The sequence below is a fragment of the Anser brachyrhynchus genome, assembly GCF_964034855.1.
Source record: "Anser brachyrhynchus genome assembly, chromosome: 14".
Classification (NCBI taxonomy): Eukaryota; Metazoa; Chordata; class Aves; order Anseriformes; family Anatidae; genus Anser; species Anser brachyrhynchus.
Window position 1 is genome coordinate 19,301,655 of NC_137709.1, and position 22,340 is coordinate 19,323,994.

General features: G+C 34.9%; 2 long non-coding RNA genes across 11 annotated transcripts in view; both read left to right on the forward strand.

Annotated features, from left to right (window-relative positions):
* Nucleotides 1-22,340, forward strand: part of LOC308177539 — a 56,271-nt gene that overhangs the window by 20,120 nt on the left and 13,811 nt on the right. For 4 of the 10 annotated variants that reach the window (XR_013939229.1, XR_013939230.1, XR_013939231.1 and 1 more), the window contains one exon: nucleotides 1,413-2,724. This is a non-coding gene — a long non-coding RNA (uncharacterized lncRNA). Of the gene's footprint in view, nucleotides 1-1,412; nucleotides 2,725-12,069; nucleotides 12,153-22,340 lie in introns of those variants that run through there. The other 6 variants (XR_013939226.1, XR_013939227.1, XR_013939233.1 and 3 more) reach the window with 4 other exon arrangements.
* Nucleotides 2,743-4,419, forward strand: LOC308177545. The gene is made up of 2 exons (XR_013939242.1): nucleotides 2,743-2,875; nucleotides 4,263-4,419. It is a non-coding gene; the product is annotated as an uncharacterized lncRNA (long non-coding RNA).

Consider the following 22,340-nt stretch of genomic DNA (forward strand, 5'->3'; position numbering starts at 1 on the left):
TGCTAAAAATAGGAATAATTTTGCTTCCACAGCTGTTGAAATGTCTTGGGTTTTCTTTCTTTTTTTCTTTATCTAGTTTCACTCTTGACAAAAATTCTAAGAATTTCACAACTATGTTGCATAATAGGATGGCAATAGCATAGTGAATAGTGTAAGTTTGTTCTACAAAAGATAGGATTGGAGAGGAAATATTGTGACTTAGTCTTACTCCTCCTGCATTATCATTTAGAACTCTACTTCAGGAAAAAAAAAAGCATAAATTGAACAAGTGCATGTATAATCACTTTCTTAACCAACATTTTTTGTTATTTAATTTGCAGTACCAATACGAAGAGAAAATTATAAATAGTTAGTATAGCTGGGCTGTGTGTTTTCAAGTGGATAATGCACAGGTCATATATTTAGTTCTGGAAAGATTTCCTCAAATCTCTATCTTTTACTGTTTCCTGCTGTGCGCAATTGCTACCCACATTCTTCAAACTTTAGCCAATCTTCAAAAATCATCTGTATTTCTGGTTGTATGAGGGCAATGTACCCAATTTATTACAGCACTTCATTCTCATTTCTTATCTTTAATGAGAAAGCACTAATATTCTGTGTATGAAAGACATAAGATGAAGTAAAATTAAATGAAACAATTCAGCTGAACCTATCTGACTAGCATCATGACTTTTAAACTTGACTATAGAGGTTAAGATAGTAAATGGAAGTGTTCTGTTAGACAGGAAGACACTGTCCCAGCTTTTTCACGTTTTGTCCTAAGTCTTCAAGGAAGAAGAGATTATTGAGAAGAATTCCATGTATTTGCTGGTGATATTGATGCTGCTACTAAACCACAGAAAAAGCTTTTGGTAGTTATGATAATGTTTACCTGGAGACTTGGGAGGATTTGTAGAGCACTTAAACTGACAATAAAGGAAAAAATGACTCCAGCGAACATGAAGTTAGACTGTATTATAGAGAGCAATGACACACTATTTAAATCTAAAAGGAAAAAAATAGATTTAGAGAGAAGGTTATATAGCCTCAGTTAATTTACATTGATTAAAAACTATCCTGTTTGTGTGCATTGAATTGAGATATTTATTTTAAACTCGGCTATTTTATTACACCAATAATTTAGTATTCTTGCAAAGAAGAGCAATTATTCTGGTAGATAATATATAAACATAATTCATCTTCTTAAGTTGGGTGGCCCTGCAGTTTAATACAGTACAGAACTTGTTCTCTATATCCAGACTATTTTAAACACAACATGACAGGCAAATTAGCAATTACAAGTCTTTCCTTTTAAAAGACTGCGACCATATCTGAATATCTGAATATAAAGATTTGAAACCTTTTCAAAACAGTGGGTTGTTTGTGTTTTGTTTTCTGTTTTTTTTGTTTGTTTGTTTGTTTTTTCTTTACAGAAAGGAAGAAGATATAAAATGACTAAAATCTGTGAGAAGACTGGTAGAGCACATTCTGCCACATAGAGGGACAGTCAGAACCATTTATCTCAGTCCTGTGAACTCCTCACTACCCTCCTGTTCTCTGTTACTACCTTATTACTCCAGATTCAAAAGTTGTACTCTCTTGGCATGTCTTAGCTTTAAGAATTGAAAACTAGGTCATCCGTGTTGGCCATAATAGAACTAGTAATTAATTGTGCGTGTAAAAAAGATCCTTTCTTGGTGTGAAACCTTTATTGGCTGACTCTGATTTGCTTTCTCACAAATAGCTTTCTCTGACTTATTTCTGATATTCTAGATAGTTTCTGCCATACAGAGAACCCAACAGCTATATGATATTTATAATAAATAATTATAGTACATATAGCTCCTAAACAAAAATAAACAAAGGCCACATCTTCAAACATCCGATAGTGTGATCTCACATGATGTGGTCAGGCTACACCGCTTTACAGTCATTGATGTTATAGCCTATCCTACAAATTATCAGACAAGCAAATAAATTGATTTGATTATGGTTTGAGGTTAATTTGTTTCAAATAATGTTTTATGGCACAGAGAATGAGTTCAAATATTAGCTTAAGACAAATTATAAAGAGACCTATCAAATAGTTAACATGAAATTTGTATTTTTATTAGGAATTAATGCAAATTGCATTAATACATCATATGATAGCACATCCCTTGAAATGTATGTACAACTTGACATCACAGTCCATTTTCGCAGTTGTTCTTATATCCTGACTTTAAAAAAAAAAAAAAACACAAGTGAAACCTTTGGCATATACATCTGTACTTTTTTTTCCAAGTTTATACTTCTTAATGAAATTACTTTTCATGGTTTATGAAATGTTTTGTCATAAAGTAGTCATTTAATTCTTGTGTTTTAATTGTAATGGACTATTATCACTGCTGATTTACAATATATTATCCTCTTACAGGCAAATTTAATCACAGGAGCTCTACTTCCCTCCAAGCTTTACAGGAGAGAAAATTCTGCCATGTATATTATTTAGCAAATAACTGAGTATTTTAAAAGGAGAAAAAAATATCCTGAAAATCAACCAAATAAAATTAAGCTTTTATTTGAGTAGAGAGGAACTTGCAAAGATCTGAATGGTTAGGGGAAAAATAATAATAAAATAAATAAAAAGAGAATAATAGAGTCTTCATGTATCAACATATCCTGGTTTCAGTTAGGACAGAGTTAATTTTCCTCCTAGTAGCTGGTAGGGTGCTATGTTTTGGATTAGGATGAGAAGAGTGCTGATAACGTGCTGATGTTTTGTTACAGAGCAGTGCTTACACCAAGCCAAGGACTTTTCAGCTTCTCGCTCTGTCCTGCCAGCAGGCAGGCTAGGCGTGCAGCAAGAGCTGGGAGGGGACAGACCCAGGACAGCTGACCCAAACTGGCCAAAGGGGTATTCCATACCATCTGATGTCATGCTAAACAATATATAGGGGTGGCTAGCTGGGGTGGGTGGGCCGGCTGCTCGGGGATAGGCTGGGCATCGGTCAGCAGGTGGTGAGCAATTGCATTGTGCATCACTTGTTTGGTACACATTATTAGTAGTAGTACTATTATCATTATTATTATTATTTTCCTGTCTTAATAAACTGTCTTTATCTCAACTCACAGGCTTCACTTTCCTGTTTCTCTCCCCCATCCCAGAGAGGGAGGGGGAGGGAGGGGGAGTGAATGGCTGTGTGGCCGGGTTAAACCACAACACAACATCAGAAAATAGTTGGGGAAAAAAAAATGAAGTTGTTTGCATGTTAAAAGAAGAATCAATAAATATAAAAGTTACCTGAATAACATTATCTCAGTTGTCATACCTAGGCAATTTTAACATCAATATTTCAGTCAATGTGAGAAATTTTTTTCATAACCATTTAAAGCTTTTCATAATTCTATTATTTCTTCCCCAGGAAATAGTAAATGATGCTGCCAAGATATTTCAATTTACTTTGTTCAGTAAATCGAACTTTGTTCAGGCTACTCTCTTGCTCCCCTGTGGCTCTTCTCCATTATGCTGATTTTTCTCTAGAAAATTGTGCAAATGCTCCCTTTTTGAAAAGCCAGTTCTGCAGAAATGTGGTTTGGGAGATTTTTAGTTACAAAAATGAGTTACTTCAGATGACTTGGTTTTACTTAGGGAAGAGATTTTTAGCTTTTTTCACCATTTTTATGAGCCAACCAGGCAATTGCCTATATATTAAGACACCATTACCACATCACAGGCTCTCCCAGCTGGTGTGGGCTGTAACCATCTGTGGTTCAGCATGGTACTTCAAATGGACGGCCAGTTTCTCTTTGAAATGTAGCAAAATATGAAGTGAAGAAAAAAGGCATTAGAGGCATCTGCACTGCCTATTTACTCAGTCATAGTTCAAGAAATAATTACTAGAAGTAGAGTTATTACAGTTTAACATATAGGAAGCAAATGTAGGTGCTATTTGCTAGCAAGCTTTGCTGAGCCTTTCTATGCAAAACAAACGCTTTTGAGTAAATATCATCCTGTGAGCAACAGGGGGTCAAGGAATGAGATCTGTTTACATACCATCCTAGATGATAAGTCTTGATTTCACTTGTCCTAGCAGTAAGAGTTTATGTCCTCAGAGAGCATGTATGGCAGCTAGAAAATGATGATTTCTTGAATGCTTCAAAACCTGCCACATTTTGATGGGAGAAAAAAAAAAAAGGAATAAAAATAAGCTGTAAATTTTGAAGTTTAGAGTCAGAAAAGTCATGTCATTCAGGCAACTCAAGTAAAGCCTTCAATTTATTTTCTAAAAATTGCTTTTCAGGGACTGACACGGGCGATCCATGGTCTACAGTACTAAATAAAACGAAGAAAACAAGAAAAAAAAAAAAACAGGAGACAAGATTCTTATCTGAACAAAAGGCATTATTGTGATTGTGTCTTCCTTACACTTACTAGTCCAATGCAAAGGACTATCAACCCTATTTCATTTTCCAGTGCATTCTTGAGTTCTTTTATTGACTGTGACATGTCTTGCATTCTTATGAGTGGGATAGCCAAGTCTTGCTTGGTCTGGTACCACACTTCTAGAGAGCTGCCTCTTTGTTGGCAGAGAGCTGCAGAGCTTTGTTCCCTGCTCAGAGTTTGATGTAGATATAATTATTTTGTGAAATGCAGTAAGCAAGACATGCATACTTTGATCTCTGTAAATACAGCATGACAATTTTAAAAACTCAGGTTCTTTAAGAGACACAACTTTCCATCTTTCACAAGTAAAGACGAATGTATACAACAACTACTGTTCCTAAGCTTTTTGCTATTGCCAATTATGTCAGAAGTAATAGGTTTCTTAACAGAATCAGGAATATTAAATAATGTTTCAACAATTTCTAGCCAATTTCTGGACCTTTAATTGAAGTTGCAGGTAAACATGAGTTTAAATTCAAAGACCATGGGATGGGCACTTGTTCTGTCGTTCTTACTTTGAAGGGAGATGGCATCATCTATAGTAGAGGGACAGTGTGAATATCACTGAGTCAGTACCACCTGAAACCATAACAGTTACTCTCACTGAAGTTTCAGTCAATCCTTATGAAGCTGTTAATTCTTGCAAAGTTAGCAACTTAATAAGTTAGGAGATATATGTAACTGTGTTCATTTGTCTATGAGCTTACATCTGTTCCTAGTGCAGTCTAAAGTGGGCTGTAAGGTAAGTAAGATGTTGTATCACGTCTTGCTACCTGGATTGCTTGTTTGATGCTGAGAAATGCCAATTTTGAATTCATGGTCAGAAGGTAGCTATCATTTAAATATAGCTAATGTTTTAGAATTTTTGTTTTATATGTAACTGAACAAAATAGTTACAGACACACACACATACCAGGATGATGATAAATAAAAAAACAATGTGCCAGGATAGAGCAAATTGATTTTGAATGCTGAGTCAGAGACATGAGCAAATGTTGAATTCTAAATTGAATTGAGAATCAATGAGTTTCATTTAATAACCAAATGTTTGAATGTTACTTATTAAAAGTTCCAGATATCTGAAAAGAGAAAATCTTACAGATTCAAAATAAACAGTAGCAAAAAAGTAAATGCCGTAATTTAAACTCTGTGTTTTCAACATGGCTGATGTTTTTTTTCAGATCATAGCTGACAGAACAGTAAGCGTCAGGAATCTTGTTTCCAATGTGGATTCCAAAGAAGGGTTTATGCCAGTAGTCAAAGATTCTTCTGTTCTCCCTTGCCATGTTTAATCCCTTCCCATTCATTTTGTCTTATTTATTCTAATTGTAGATCCACATCTTCTCTATCTCAGCTTGTCCCACTTAATTTTATTTACCTGTTTACTTAGTGGCTCTGTTTCTCATGCTTTGTAGACTCATTGTTCAGATTATGGTCTAGTCAGCCCACCCATTTGTCCTCTTCCTGTATGTGATTATAGTGTCCTCTTGGTGGTACACGGCCAGGACCATGTCCAAAATGAAGATGAAATAGATCTAACTGATTTGAATTTAATTTTGAACATATTTTGCTTGCTTCTGATTCAAATGCGTAGATAAATTCATCATAGTGAAGACCTGCTAGAAAACATTAACTTTACAATGAACATGTAGCAATATAACGCAAAACCAAGTAATTTTCAAAGTTTTGTCTTTTATTGGAAGATATGTAATTTTAACTTTGAACTACAACAGGACTCAAATTATTTGTCCTTCCTTTTAAGTTGTGTTCTTCATTTCAAAGTCTATGTGATGTACTTAGATCAAGGTCATCAGAACTGAGGCTGAGCTTGTGGATTTTTTTTTCGGCAGTGTTGAAAGTATTTTGCTTTATACTTTTATCAAAGAAACATTATAGCCTAGAGTTACTTGGCTATCAGTGGGGGAAAACATTATTTCAAACTTCTTTATGGGGGGAAGTGTAAATAACAGAATAGTTAGTCTGCACTTTTTTGATCAAAATCTCATTTCTGACTTTATCCTAATTAATTTTATTGCCTGTACTTGACTGAAGGCTATGCCTTTCATGGATGATATGTATTATTATTAAATGGAAGGCTTGCCTCTCAGTTTCTATCTCCCACATTTCTGTAAACTACTCAGATCATTGTGGACCAAACTGATATCCTTGCTAAAGATGTACAGGGAAAAACAACCTGCACAGTTCTCCAGAGATTGTAAAATGTTTATAATGAGTAATTAAATCAAGAGTTCTTCTGAAAATATCATCCAAGATATGTAAGGATTGATTTTTCGGAATTTTATGAGCTGCCATAAATTATTACAGATTTTCAACCTTCAGTATTACGTTTTTTCAGATGTAGATGAAAACGGCTCTGATATATTCCTACTAGATGTACCATTTTTGAAGCTGAAGATTCAACCAAGTTATGGTACAAGACTAAAATATGTCTGATTTTTTCTTACTCTTTTCTAGATTAGATCCTGAGGTGTCTGACATTTACCTTTGCAGATGCAATTTCATAATTTCTCTACCATTAATCCAGCCTATGGCTGCAATTTCCTGTGTATCAAGTCACCCCGCACATTTGGCTTTGGCAGTTTTTCCTTTGGGAACTTGTGACATCATTTTTTAGAAGTAAAGGAATGTCCTCAAAATTCACAAATTTGATTTTTAAAAACTACTTTTGATTTGATTTGGTAATCAATTGTATGAATAGTAGAAAGAAACTTTTCTCTGTGTAAGGATGTCAAGAAGTACTTTGATAAAGCAGTTTACATGCATATTTAAGTCACTTAAGGGATTGGCATACCCTGATGGGAACTAAGTCTGACCTAATTTCTTAGATCACTTCTGAAGCTGTTTTTGTCTCTGCCTACTCACTCCTGTCTTGGATATTAAACTCTTCTGAAGCAGCTTTACTGCTTTTATGCCTCTAAATTCCAGGACATGGGCCTTTCTGGTGGGGAGAAGATCCAATGTTAAACATAACTGAGCTTACAGCTCTGCTTACAGCTATACCTGTGCAGAGAAAAGCAGTTCTGTCACGTATCTCAGTGCCTGAGGTGTGTTGGCAATTTAGTTTTACCTGGAAATAAAAGTCTTTGTGCTGATGAAGAAGGATCTTCCGGGGCCTGAGGTCAGGGGCCACTGGAACGGGGCAATCAGATTTCTTTTCAAAGGTGGGAGGCACTTTGTAGCAGGACATGGGCCATGAGTCAGGCCTCATAACAGTATGCCAAACCCGACCTCTCCCACACAGGCCTGCAGGGAAGGCAGCCTTTGTCTCCTGCTGCTGTGCTGGGAAGCTTGTGGGGAGGCGAAGAGCATAAGCAGCTCTGAGGAAAATCCTGTTGAGGAGCAGCAGAGGAGAGGTAAAATGGCCTCCTGGGGTCCTCACGCACCAGTTGCAGCCCTCTGCATCTGACAGGGAGAGTGGTGCCAGTGGTGGGAATAACTGAGGTTGGCCACTGGCCACCACACTGGTCCACAGTGAGGGCAGGCTGAGATGTCCCGTCAGCCAGGCAAAAGGCCAACACAGGTGTGGGGACACCATTGCTCAGGCCAACGCTGAGGGCCTGAGGTAAATGTTACTCCGCTGCTTGGGACAAAGGCCCAGGGAGTCTCGCCTCAGGTCTTCTCCACAGAGCCTCTCCTAGCAGTCTGGTTTCCAAGTCCTACAATCCCAACTTCAGCTGTATAGTTAGGATACAGCTATTTGGTGTTTTCAGGGTTTCTCTGCCATTTCAGCCATAACCCAGGCTTATGATGGTGTTCTTGGTCCTTGACATCCTCAGCACCCAATGCTTCTAGACTTGACCTCTGGTAATCAAATTAGGCCTCTGCTACCTTGGTATACCCCCATTCACCACCACCACCACAAAACCAAAACTAAAACACCAAAAAAACCCACCACCACCCACTCAGTGCTTTTAGTACTTTTTTTTTTTTTTTTTTTTTTTTGACAAGGGACACAAGAAATGCAGTCCGTGGCACCATTTCCCTCAGAATACTTAACTTTTTCTAGTCCTCAGTAACTGCTGCTAAACCAAACAAACTAATGCATAAACAGGCCTTGGATTTCTGTGTCCTGAACTTCATTTTAATTTGTTTTTGGTAAGCCTTTGTCTCTCTGGAGACCACTATGTTAAGGTTGTGCATCTTACCAGACTCCCAAAAGCAAGAGTAAGACAACCTGGTCCTGTCCATACTCTTGCAAAAGTGTATATAATGCTTACTGCAAAGACTGTGTATGTATCTTTTAATGGCAATTTTTCAAAATTGTATTTCAGACTGTTATGCATAGAAAAAAAATAAATCTGAATCTACCTTTAACTTACATGTTTGAAGATCATACACTTATATCAGTGTTTAATGTTAGCCCTGGATTGCTCCTATTCACCACAGAAGTTTAGAAGCTTCTATTGGTGTCAGTGGTTGACTGAATATAATATTTGATAATAACAAATCTGACGTTGTAATAAACATCTCATTTGAAGCAATGATAGTAGGCTATTATTCTAAGCAGCCTTAAACTTCCTTGGCTGTAACAAATTATTTAGAATTATTCAGGGTGAAACATACAGGTGAGTTGTTAATGGAGAAGCTGTTACCCCAAAGTACTCTTTTAATCAAGAATTTGAAATGCAGACTGGAGGAGAATTTGATACTATAATAGCACCTTTCATACTGAAGGCATTCTGAAGCAATTTTCAGTAATGAGCTAGATAGTGTGGGTGCTCTGCCTGTGCAGGGAATACAAACACCAATAGCCACAAATTAGTCAATATAAGCTTTCTTACACAGAGATTAGAGTAAGGAAATTTGTTTGACTGGAATGAAGAAAATCGCTTAAGAGACTGCACACCTACCCAAAGATCATTTAAAAAAAAGTATTAGCATTTTCACCTCAACACAAAAAGGAAGTAACTAAGTTAAAGGTTTTTTTGTGGGTATGTTTTCAGCAGTAATTTCTAGTAATTTCCCACCAGTGCTTCAAGCCTCAAAAATAAGACATCTGCATACACCTTCACTTCAAATAATCTAGGAAAACAAACAACAATATAGCTAAAAGCCAGACAACATCATTAGAGGAAAAAAAAAAAAGTTTTTCTCTGAAAACAGAAAACTTCAGAGAGAGAATGTATAATTGAGATGTAGTGATCTTTAATTTTTGTTGTTGTTGTTTCAGTGAACATTGGTACTCAACCAATGGCATAAGAGGCTTTCAGTCTCATTTCCTCCAGGTTAGTGGGTGGAATAGAGCAAAAATCTCGCATAAGGTGTCTAAAAGTGATTTTTGTGTTAAGAAAAGGAGAAATAAAAGATTCTGTGTTCTTGTATTAGGAAATCAATAGCCATGCTGTAAAGATTCACATAATGAATGATGTTAGAGAATGGGAGAGAGGAAGTTTCCTGCTTTGGTATATTATACATTGAAATGCTTTGTGTATTAGTGCCTAGGATCAACTGTTTGACAATGAAGTCTCTGAACTATTGATTTATATATCACTGGAAAACATCCTTATAGGTGACGTAAAAGTCTGTAAAAGCTGACGGAGTCATATGAGAGCAATATACTGTACAAATCTACATAAACTTCCACTAGAGAAAAATAATTTGAATATTTGAAAAAAGTTTGTGTCAACCCTAGCTGAAGAAAAAATGGAAAGTTAAAGAAAAGAAGTTGTGATTTACTCTGACTGAAAAGCTGAACTCAGTTTCAAAATGTAACTTTAATGAAAAGAATTCAGAAAAGGTGACATTTGAGTAACAGATAAAGGGATATGAAAATGTTTTAGAATTGGTACTCCTAAGGAAGTAGAAATAAAATTTTTGGTCAGTAAAGCAAAGATTTTGCTACTCCAAGGATCAAAGACTTCTTTCTTAGTTTCTGAAAATGTCAGTAGGTTAACCATGGATTTGAGCGTACAAGTTTTAGATAATAAAAGATAAAACAGACTGACTTCCAAATACAAGAACGTGGGATAGCTACACAGGAAGAATAACTTTATGTACAAGTCACTGGAAAACTGTTTTCTTATTTTGACAAAAATTTCTGATGTCAGCTCAAGCAAAAATCTGGAGCAATTAGAATTTGGTGTATTGGAACACCGGATCCATAATTTCTTTGTTTCCTCTACTTATAAAATTTTCATGTTCAAACACTTCCTGGATTTGCAGGGATAGTGTCATGAGTTTCAGTTAACAAATGTGGATAAGATGTTCAAATGTCACTGTGAAAAGTTATCACTGACAGGCATAGAAATTCAAATACAGAATAACTATGTTGCTTCTCTGACATTTTTATCAAGCTGAGTAAAACGTTCTGGTTCTGACAGTACTTCTTTGTATGTTTGGCTTTAATGACACTCCGTTTTTATTCATATGCTATCTGAAATATATTTTTCCACATTATATATCTTTTAAACTTCTTTCACATTCTTTGACTAGCTCATTGAAGATGAGACAAAATAATGTGGTACCTTATCATGTAAGTGTTGTGCAGTGCAATACCTCTCCAAATGAGCAAAGGGGAACAGATAACCTTCTAGATACAAAAAGTTTAAAGAAGAAAGTGACCAAGAGAGTTATTTGCCAGTCTTAATTTTTGTAACAGGAAAACCATTGGCAGTTCCAAGACTTTTTAGAGAATATTCACAGAATCACAGAATTGTAGGTGTTGGAAGGGACCTCAAGAGGTCATCGGGTCCAACCCCCATATTGTTTCATTGCATATCAAAACATTTGATAGGAGAAGCACCATCATACTAAACATTCTGACAATATAATTGTCTGCAATCAAACAGCCTGCTGGAGGAAAAAGGGATCTGAATTTTGAGTAATTAAAAAGATGGTAAATTGCTATCACCTCTATTATTATTATGTTATTATTGTGTCTCATTTTCCTAACTTCAGGCTGGATGAGGTACAAACCCATTTGTGCATTAGCTACATGAACATCTATCTATCATGCTACAATCTTGAAGGATCCAAAATGCTTTCAGGGGAGCATGGGACAGAAAAAGGGGTATTCCCTAAGCAGAACCCAAGCTATTAAACTGCATATTCTGTTAATGTTTTCCATTTTTAATTCTGTAACTTCATAAAACTTGGGGGGGGGGGGGGGGGGGGCTCTGGATGTTTTTGATTCTACTTACTTCTATTTACATTGTTCTCAAAATTACCTTTCTAGATAATGAGAATTACCTTGTAAATATCCTGTCTTGTTCAAACTACAGCTGCAATAACTTGTTCAGAAACATACTTTGAACTGAGTGTTTTACTTAAAATTCATCTCGTAAGCACACACTCCGTAAAATATGTAAAATAGTTTTTGAATTGATTTTGGTTTTTATTAATCATGTTTATAAACGTGTATATATGTACACATTAAGGCTGGGAGGACTGATAAGAAACAGTGCATTTCTAAGAACGGCATCATGGTGTTTGCAAATATATCAAAAACTGCCATACTAGATAAGAAATGATTTCCCCAGTACTTCGCTAATATATAAGAAGTTCTTAAACATGCTGTACATTACTGCCTGCCTTATTTGCATTTGTCATTTTCCAGGGCTAGTCCGTTATCAACATCATAGCTTCTGTGGTTGTACTGTTCACAATAAATTACTTTTTTTTCTTTTCTTTTTATTTAACTCAAGGTTATCTAATCCCTCAAGAGCACTTAAGGACAGTAAGACTATGAAGAGACAGAGAACAACAACTGAAGTTCCACCGCAAGCTAGTAAGTTCAACGTTTTCACATTTGGTATTTACAGTGAAGAGTACAGAAAAGATGTGGAGACTTTGCACCATTGTGCAATAGACTATGACTCATTGCAATCTCTTAACTTGCACTGTGAACAGAACACTGCATAATGGCAAGATAGAAAATTTCAATAATTTTAAGACAATCGTATGTCTAGTTTTTGGGGATAATTCCTTTATTTGTTAAGTATTAAGGGGAGAGAGAGAGTGGCAATTTATCTGGTCAAATCACAGACATTCAAAGATGTTTGCTCTTCAGTTACTAAAGAGGCTTGGAGTGGCTAGCTGAGTCTTATGTATCATTTAAATGTCTGAGTGAAGTCACATCAGTCTCATGCTGTGCATCTAACTAATAATTTGTGATCACAAAAAATAAATTAAAATACTATTTGAAAATTTCTAGCTTGCGTAGGTATAAATAATTGTAAAATCACAAAAGTATTAGCAATGGGAAAAACATGGAACAGAATTAATCTAACATGACTTCAGATACAATGCTTACAAGACAGGATAAATATATTTGTTCTTAAAAAATCAGTAATTGAGGAAGTTACTGCAAACAATAATTGTTATCTTTTCTATTATCATTATTGTTTTAATTTCTCTGAATAGTATCCACACTCTAATATGTACTGTAGTTTTCAAAGTTACAACTAGATTTCAGATCAATCAGGAGATTTCTGTAAGAGTTTTCTGAATGTCACAGGTATTAAAATGTAATTTTTCATTTTTTTAACCAAGTATATCCTTTATCCCTTAATTCCCATTTTCTTTCTCTTTTTTTTTTTTTTTTTTGGCTCCCATAACTACCTACTGACTATTAATTAAAAATAGATTAGTACAATTTTTGACACCTCATAAAATTACACTTCTGACATAGCTATCTTGTTTAGTCCTTTTTCATTCATCAAAACTGAGATAATATTGGGGGATGATTTAACTATTCTTGCTGACATAACGAGACTTTCTGAAGTGCTTTTTATCTGAAAGGTGGATTCTTTGTAAACATGATATTAAAACATACCTGAAACCCAGTCTCCTGAGAAACACCTCAAAATGTAGTTCTTTCTTCTGCTAAATCCAGAATCGTTGAACAATCTACATCTGGAAACTGATCTACATCTTGAAGCAAACATTATTACTTGTTCTGCTTTAAGTCAAACTAAACATTTAGACAATTTCTAATGGAAAGAAGGTTGGACAGTGTAGTAACAAATTGGAGTCAGGAGTAAAAGCAAAATTAGTTGCTCTGGCACAAGCTCTTGGCTTGTTATGGAGGAAGATGATTACTATAATTAGTGGCAGTGAAGATGTACAATCCTCTTTATGAAATAGCTGTGGATGATCTCCAAAAAATTATTATGGTGGCTGTCTAGCCAAAAGAATATCAAAAGGGGACACCTGTGTTCCAGATAGGAACAGCTGTAAATATGTTGCATAAGCATCACTGCACTCTAATGTACTGTACTTGTTGCTGGAGTCAGCTTGAGATGGAGAATTGGTTCCATCTGGAAGATAATGAAGAGAAATGGACAACATTTAAGAAAAGATCCCCTTTCCTTCACTTTTTCTCCTTATTGTTTTTTATTACATTTGTCCTTTTTTTTCTGGATGGCGGATACAGAAACATGGTCACTGTTCTGGCTAGGAAGGACAATCTATGTCTTTTTCTGGCCATTTTGAAATAGAAAACAGTTTCTGAGATTTCTATTTTATTTTATTTTTTAAAGAGGAAATGAGTTTGATTGTGGTGCACTCTAAAACCTGCTAGCTCAAGACTTTTACAAGAGTAAGGCAGAGGAATGGTTAGGTTTGCCAACTGTAGTGAGGTTCCTGACACTTAAGTCTATTGTCACCAATTTGTTTCTTGACATTTAGAGAAGCAGAAATTTGTGTATGTGGAGAACTGTAATATTGAACTTCCTTTTTATTTTATATGCTACCTAGAGTCCAAATAATGCAAGGGCATATTTGAAAAGTTTTATCTTTGGGTCTGGGAGCTTAAATTCCATGTAATTTATGTATTAGACATTCAAGTCCATTTTTGAAGCTGTGGTTAGGTATCTTATCTGTTTGGGGGGCAGTTATATTGTTTTAAATGTGCAATATTTGCTCAGTCAAACTTGAAGTCTGTCAACAGAGCTGATCTGGTATTAAGTGCAATTTCAGCCAAATTGTCTATTATCCTGCTACTGTAACATAAACTAACAGTCCTATTCATCATATATCTTCCAGCTGTATCTTTACAGCCATTACTGATCACATATATATTATTTTTTACTCTTATGGTGCTGCCAACTATGGAGTACAATGAATGAGGAAAAACTTTGTAACAGTAATGTTACATAAATAGTACTTTCAGAACAGGGAGAGAAATAGTGTATCCAAATGAAGATTAAAGAGAATTTGTGGAGAAGAGCTACCTGAATTGGAGAAAAGTCAGGAACCCTGGGGCTAATGAGCTCATTCTCACAGAAAACACAAGGCAAATTGTGAAATCATGCCCAAAAGTACAGATGATCAAAAGTATATCATTACTTCCACATATGTTTATTTCATGAAATAACAAATAATATTATGCAAAAATAGCTGCAATCATGACTTTAGTAGCAGTGCTGGAACATCCATGTAAATCTAAAAGAAATTATTATGTGAAATGATGCTCTCCTTCTAAAACGAAGAGAAAGTCTGACTTGATGGGTGACAGCAAAGTCTGCTCTTTTTTCTTTAATCTCTTTAAGAGGCCAGCAGATACAGCAAAATGTGATCACTTTATAATGGTCTCTTTCACAAAGCAGGGATCTGAGGAGGCCTTATATTTGATGCTTCATTTCCCAAACTAAAATCCCCTGCTTTGACGTTGTTCAAGGTGAGCTTAAATAGGGCAAGAGGCATGCTGTTCTTACAGCTGTATTTGTTCAGGTGCACAGATCCCAACTGCATGTGGCTACCCAGTCCCTATACTAAATGCCAGAAGACAGAAAAAGGAGAAATGTCTAGGGAGGAGAATTCTATTTAAAGGTCCTGCTATTGTTAGTACAGTCACATTGTCCAAATGCATTATAATTAACAGTATCAAACATATGATTTTCTCTTCCTTGCCATGAAAGAAAACAAATTATATCATTCTTTCAGAGTGATAATGTTCAGATTTGGTTGTGTTTAAGAAACAGAGGAGTGTCTTCCTCTTTCTTTCCAATGAACTGCAAGCTTTACCTTCTTTTTTATTCTTTCTTTTTCTGTTTATTCTTCTGTTCTTTTTTTCTCTCTCTTTCTCTCTTTCTCTTTCTCTCTTTCTTTCTCTCTCTCTCTTTCTCTCTCTTTCTTTCCCACTTTCTCTCTCTCCTCTCTTTCTCTTTCTCTCTTTCTCTTTCTCGCTTTCTCTCTCTTTCTTTCTCTCTCTCTCTTTCTTTCCTTCTTTCCTTTTTCTTTCTTTCTTTCTTTCTTTCTTTCTTTCTTTCTTTCTTTCTTTCTTTCTTTCTTTCTTTCTTTCAGTTTCTCATAGAGTTCTTATTAAAGGAAATAAATGTTAATAGGATGCTTCTAGCAGTATAATTAAAACTTTCTGGCTTGATTAAAGTCTGCAGACTATCAACTGCTAAACCATAAGAGATTCTGCCATTGGCATTTTGGAATATGCAGTGCATTCAGATGAAATGTCCCAAAGGAGGTTTATTTTCTTCTAAGCAGGCATAATTCATGACAAAAATTGAAGAAGAAAACCATGCAGTGAAATAAAGTAAATAAGATAGTTGTAAGTATGAGTGAGAATTGTTAACATGCAACCAAAAATTCATGCTGTTTCCCAAGACAAGGCATTACATATATATATATATTTTTTATATATTCTGTATACATATTTGTATAATCATACCATCTATATTACATGAGATGCTATATAAAAATATAGATATAAATGAAACGCTAAATAAAAATATATGTGCTGTAGACAGCAGTAATATCCGAGCATCTGCCTTGCTTACTAATAAGGCTAAGACACTGAATGGGGTGAATCATGTTGCCAAGAAATAAGTTCTTGTATGCATTTCTGAAAAAGATTTAAGAATGTGGGCATTTCATTGAAAAGGAGGTGGGCAAATATTTGTGTGAAATATGAAATAACAGGTGGGAGGACCTAGGTGATGTGCAAAAAGATTGTAAGTTCTATTATAAATTATCCTTTCATCAGAGAGTGAAATAAATTCCCTGCTGAGGTCAAGGGAGAGTAAAAATTGTTAATTTGTAATAACTTGCAGATGGTAGAAAATTGGTCACAAAATGACAAGAGAATATGATTTTATCATTCAATTCTCTGTAACAGTCCTACTCTTTTTTTTTTTTTTTTTTGTAACCCTGGAATTTGTCCAATTTGCTTTAGAAAGAAAATAAATTCTGATTAACTTTAATTTAGTTGTGTTCATCGTACACAACCTGAGGCTTGAAACATGTTGTTGAAGATTTCATAAGAAAAAAAGAAAAAAGACAACCATAAGATATTTTGATTTTCTTCCCTTCTTTCCTTTATTTTAATTTATTTATTCAGCTCAGGCCTGCAAATTGCTTGGAAATAAGATCTACAGTGCATGATACTGACTTGATACTGACTGCATGATAGGTGAAAGTGTGACGCTGTACTAAGTGATTAAATTTAATTGTTGTACTACAATTTTATCTAGAACAATTCAGGTAAATCTCCCTATGCAAGTGTAAGTCATCTCCAACATTTATATGTGTTTGTTTAGGTATGTTCTAACTCAGACTCTAACTCAGTTGGTGGAAGGTAAAGCGGTGAACCACCAAGATATACTGGTTTTAATTCTTCTAAATCCCAAATAAAAAATTCTGTTGCTCGAGTCATTCTTTTGTCATAGCTTTGCACATTCCATTCTGCTATTAGATCTTCTCAATGCTGATCCCAGCATTCTTCTGTATGAACCAATCCCTGCCTCTGGATTCCTAAATCATGGCAGTTTTCAAAGACTTGTCAGGCAAATCTGGAAAAAGCATTAAAAATATTTGTACACAGCCACTCTACAACTGCATGAAAAACCCTTCCTCCTAATATAACTTCAATGTATAATGGGACTATTACAACTGACATGCTGGGTGCACAGACTCACCTTCATTTTCTGCAGAGATGAAATTAGCAGCACACAGGTACATCAAGATCAGCTACCTGGAGCCTTTCTTCATCAGGATGGTGGCCTAATTCAGCTGGCTTTGTGTTAGGCCTTGTTTAGTTTAAAAAAAGAGTTTGTTTTCCAGCATGAATCATACCAAAGCAAGAATAGCGCTTTGGAATGCTTAATAGTCTTTCTCCCACTAATTTTATTTAAAGATATCTCTGGTGATTCAAATTTAACTATCCTTCAACTCTGAAACTTTTTTGCCATATGGGTTTCCCAGAGTTGTTACATAATTTCTCATAAGCTGAAGAAGCTTAGTTATTAACATTACTTGAAGCATTTTTTTAATGACGTGAGAAAAATTAAAAAACAGAAAAAGAAAAAAAAAACTAAACAACTAAAGGAGATTAGGTGTTGGTTATTTTATATTCTCAGAGAGCCACAAGTTTATATACTATCTTCTAAATAGGACATGAGTTTATTTTCCCTCAAGAAGCGAAGCGTCCCTGTAACACTACAGGGAAAACTTGTTTCAAGACAGATCTAAATTCAGAACTATCTAATTTTCAGTTTCTGTGAGGATCGGTGTTTTATAATCATTGTTCATCATGGATTGCTTTCTAACTTATATTTCTACTATGAACATGTGATTCCCTTTTGAGCTTTTGGGGAAATAATGATACTGGGAAAATTGAAATTTTGTTTTTGCTCCATTTTAGGATGTGGATGATCTTAAAAACTGCTGCTTTCTTTTTGTCCTAATACCATCTGTAACTAAACAAACCACTGTAAGAAGTGAAATAAAGGAAAAACAAGTTAGTAGTTTCCACATTTTGAATAGTCATTGCAAAAATGTTCAGACTTTAGTTATGTATTCTACTGAATATGTTGCAGATGGAGCTTTACTTGTAAGTTATCTAACTGTAAAGCAGGGATAAAAAAGTAGTCAATATTTGAACCTGAAAGAATTTTACAAAGAGTACGTGTTACAAATTTCAGGTTATCTATTCATGATTGTTACTTCATTCATTTATCAATTGTCTTTTCTGTTTTCACTGTCTCTGATCTTGCAAGTGATGAAATCAGTGGAAGTGCAAGATGTAGACTAAAGATGCAAACATTTACTGAAAATGTTAGATTTTATAGAAAAACATGAAACCATTTTTTATTGGTCAGAGGCTTCATCAAATTAAAAAAAAAATGCATCCTTTAGAGCAGTTGTGCGACTGAAAAAATGGTATATTAACATTTTCTGTATTTGATAAATTGTTCAGTTGCCTAAGACATTTCAATTAACATAAATATAATGCCTGAAGAATGAACCATGTTGTACAGAAGGGATTGTCAGATAATAGTAAATTGGTACCCAAGAGATTTTGAAAACGAGGAAAAAAAAAAAAGCAAAAATTAATTTGAATTAATTTGAAAAGCAAAAAATAATTCTCTCCAGTTATGATTTTGGAAATATTGTATGTAGGAGCTCAGTTATGAAATTTTTGTTCTGTTGTTTTCATATCCCTTCTCGATTGCTTTTTTCTTTCTGAGGTGAAGTGTTGTGGTCTAGTTAATCTGTTATTTTAAAAATGTTTTAAGACAGGATTGTCCCTGAAAGGTGTAATCACTGTATCCCCCCAGTTTTTTAATCCCTGTCCCCATTTTGCATTACCACTTGCTTTGGCACAAGTGCTTCTGTGCCCATATGGTGATTCTGATAACAGAACTGATTCAATTTACTACTATTATTTTTAACCTTCTTTTTTTTTTCCTCAACCAGCGTAGTTTCCAACTCATTATATTGTTCAGCCATACAGTCTTCTAGTGTGTCTTCTATATGTTCTTGTCACCCTGGTCTTTACACTTTATTTCTACATCATTTTTTGAGTTTGGGTGACAATTATTTACAAGATGGATTTGAACAATCACTTAAAAATGCCTTCTGTTCTGCTTTCAGTTCTTTTAACCATTTCTCTAATGTTCTAAAATTTTCCTTGACTGTTGTGGAGGAAATAACTTATATTCCCATAGACTTTTATTCTTGATTGTAATATTTTAGAACCCATGCCTATGTATATATACTTAGGGATTTTTCCCCCTATGTATATTAATTTGTATTCATACTGCATCTCATCTGCAATTTTATTGCCAAGCCATGTTATGTTGTGAGATTTTTCTGCAGACCTTTGTAGTAAGATTTATTTTTGGTTATTGTGAAACCTTTAGCACAGGAATTTTAGTATTCAGACATTTTTTCAGGTCATATAGATATGTATATAACATCTATAAACATCTATATAACACAGGTGCTGGATATAATAACTCTCTGAGACTGAAATCCTATTGTTATGAACTTATGTAATCGTATAATTTGTTTTTATCTGTGTTTTCTTGTTTAACAAAAATGTCTTCCCTTTTCTCTCAAGATAAAATCATTTTCTTGCAAATGAATGCAAAGACTTTTTGTGTCTTTGCTGAGAACTTAGTGTAGAGTGTTTAGAAGTCCACATATACTATTATCCAGACGATTTCTCCTTTTTTGATATTTACTAATTATTTTAAAAAAACACAAATAGCATTTGTGGGCTGTGAATTTCCTCTGTCAGAGGAAAGATCTTCCCATCTTTCTATGCAAATAATCTGAAGGATATACAGTACATCTGATTACAGCTGTACAAAAGTGTTTTCTGTACAATTGCTTCCTTTTGTTAAAATGAAAAAGCTGGCTTTTTATTCTACTGAAAACCTGTGTTGAATTGTGTTTTTGTGCTGAGCTAAGGGGAAGGATTCTTTTAAAGAGTATCGGTCCTTATTCTGACTTGTGATACTGGTCATGCAGAGATGCATATTTCATTATTTTAAAACACAAATCCCTCTTAGAATTTCTTTACAAAGATATAGAGTGTAGAGATACTACTGTGGCTTACTGCAGTGAATTGAACCTCAGAAGAAGGTGCTACAAAGCAAGCTGGTGATAATCATTTGTTGTTCAAACTGTAGTTTTAAGTTTTAGGCAAGTTTTAAGATTTTAAGATTTAGGCAAGAAATGAAGAAATAAGGTTTAGTAATGAAAATGTTTTGTACCATATACTGTATACGTCTGAGAAGATTGGGTGAGCCATATTGCCACCAGTGTTTAAATTTTACCTTCTTATTTTCCTTCTGGTATGTTGGGGGGGGGGGGGGGGCAGGGTGAGGGGGGGGTGGCTGACTGGCTGGCTGGTTGTGTGGGTTTATCCTTAAACAAATCCAAATTAAATTTGGTAGATCCAAAGGTTTTCTGTGGCAGAAAGAGAAACACAATGTAGGATGCTGAGAGGAGAAACAGAGGTGGATGGGAGCAGCCTTTCAGACACATAAAAAATTTAAATAAATTGCTTTTATGTTATTCAGACCACAATGTAAGGATGGGGAAGAATATTAGGGTAAGAGATTTCCCTGTGAAAGTGTTCCCAGTTGATTAGAATTATCTTCCAACTAAGTCTTCAGTGTTGGTAATTTATCAGAGTGGATGGTCTGTTTTTAGTGGTTGAAGGAGCTTTTGTCCTTTTTTTTTCTTTTTCCAAAACAAAGAAAGAAGACTAAAAATACGTGTGAAAAGGGAAAGGATGGAGTGATAGGCTCAAAGATAGATGAATCAAGAGGAACAGAATAAGAAACGTAATAAAACCTCGCTGAGAGCAACAGACTTGAGTTACTTAAGTATTACATTCTATAGGTGCTTTTTATTCAAATGTAGTCTTCTAAAGCTAAAGGAGAGTAATAAAAGTAAATGGAAGAAAGAAACTGAGTGAAGACAGATTTTAGAAAAGGGTACATGAGAAATGAGGATATATAAACCACTTTAATTTGGATCAAACTCTGCTATTCTTTAAATTCTTAGTCCTGGAAAACTTGACTGTGAAAAACTTTTAAATTCTGTTTTTGTTTTTAAATTTTATACTGGATTTGTCATTGATTTTAATAGTGCTGTGTAAGATTTGTATCAATGCAAAAAAAAATTGTCATTTTGCTTTGATTATTGAAAATATAAAATTAAGGCAGTGATATTTGGTGGTAAATATTCAGTGCCTGCACGTTGTCCACACCTATCACAGTAAAAGGTCCTGTTCAGTCTGCCCATTCAGTTTGCCAAAGGCTAAGATTCAGAATTTCACATCCCATTTTCTATCCATATATTTGTAAATATTCTCAAATAAGAATTGCCTGCTTTGACTGTACAGACGGAGCATCCAATAAGTCATGCTAAAACATCAGTATTCCATGTGGAAGTCCATTTTGTATATTCATTTAAATTTCACTTAAGAACTACCCTTGAGATGCATTTAACAAAACAAAAAAGAATTTCCAAATACAACAACAACAACAAAAAAAACCTTTGATGATCAACCCAGACTACCTCTGGTTTTACATTTCCTTCCTTCAAAGGTTCCATCTTTTCTAAGTCAGTCTCACAGAAGAATCTTAGAAAATTTTCTTCCTGTAGTTTCTAAATGTTGGGGGGGGGGGGGGGGGAGCTGTTTTCTTGTTTTGGTTGGTTGGTTCGTTTTTTTGGTTGGTTTGTTTGTTTTTTGTGATTACAGACAAAATTCAAATGGCCCCCAGTGAAAATAAAACTGCCTATCAGCCTTCTCCCAGTTAGAGCCAGCACAATTTCTTTTCTCTTTAACAAAACAGGACATACTTTCTTTTTCAGTTTGCTTTGGTAGTTACTTTATGCACCCTACCTTTTAATTGCTAAGAAATGTACAGGTTAGATTGAGTAGCTGCAATAGAAAAGGACTATCATCTCTTGCAATTACTGACAAATGCATAGGCAAATTCAGATTCTGTTGACCTTCAAGTGTATTGGAAAGCCCATCTGTTTGGACAGCCTTTTGCCTGATAGGGTGCATTCTTTGTTTAATTGCAGTGTTATCCCTTTTGTCTTGTTAACTAAACTGAATTTCATTTGCATGCACATAGTTCTGTTCAGTGGGTAAGACAGATTGTTTTGCTCAAGTCCTTTCCCCAAAAAAATCTCATGCACGTTTGAATGTAATGTA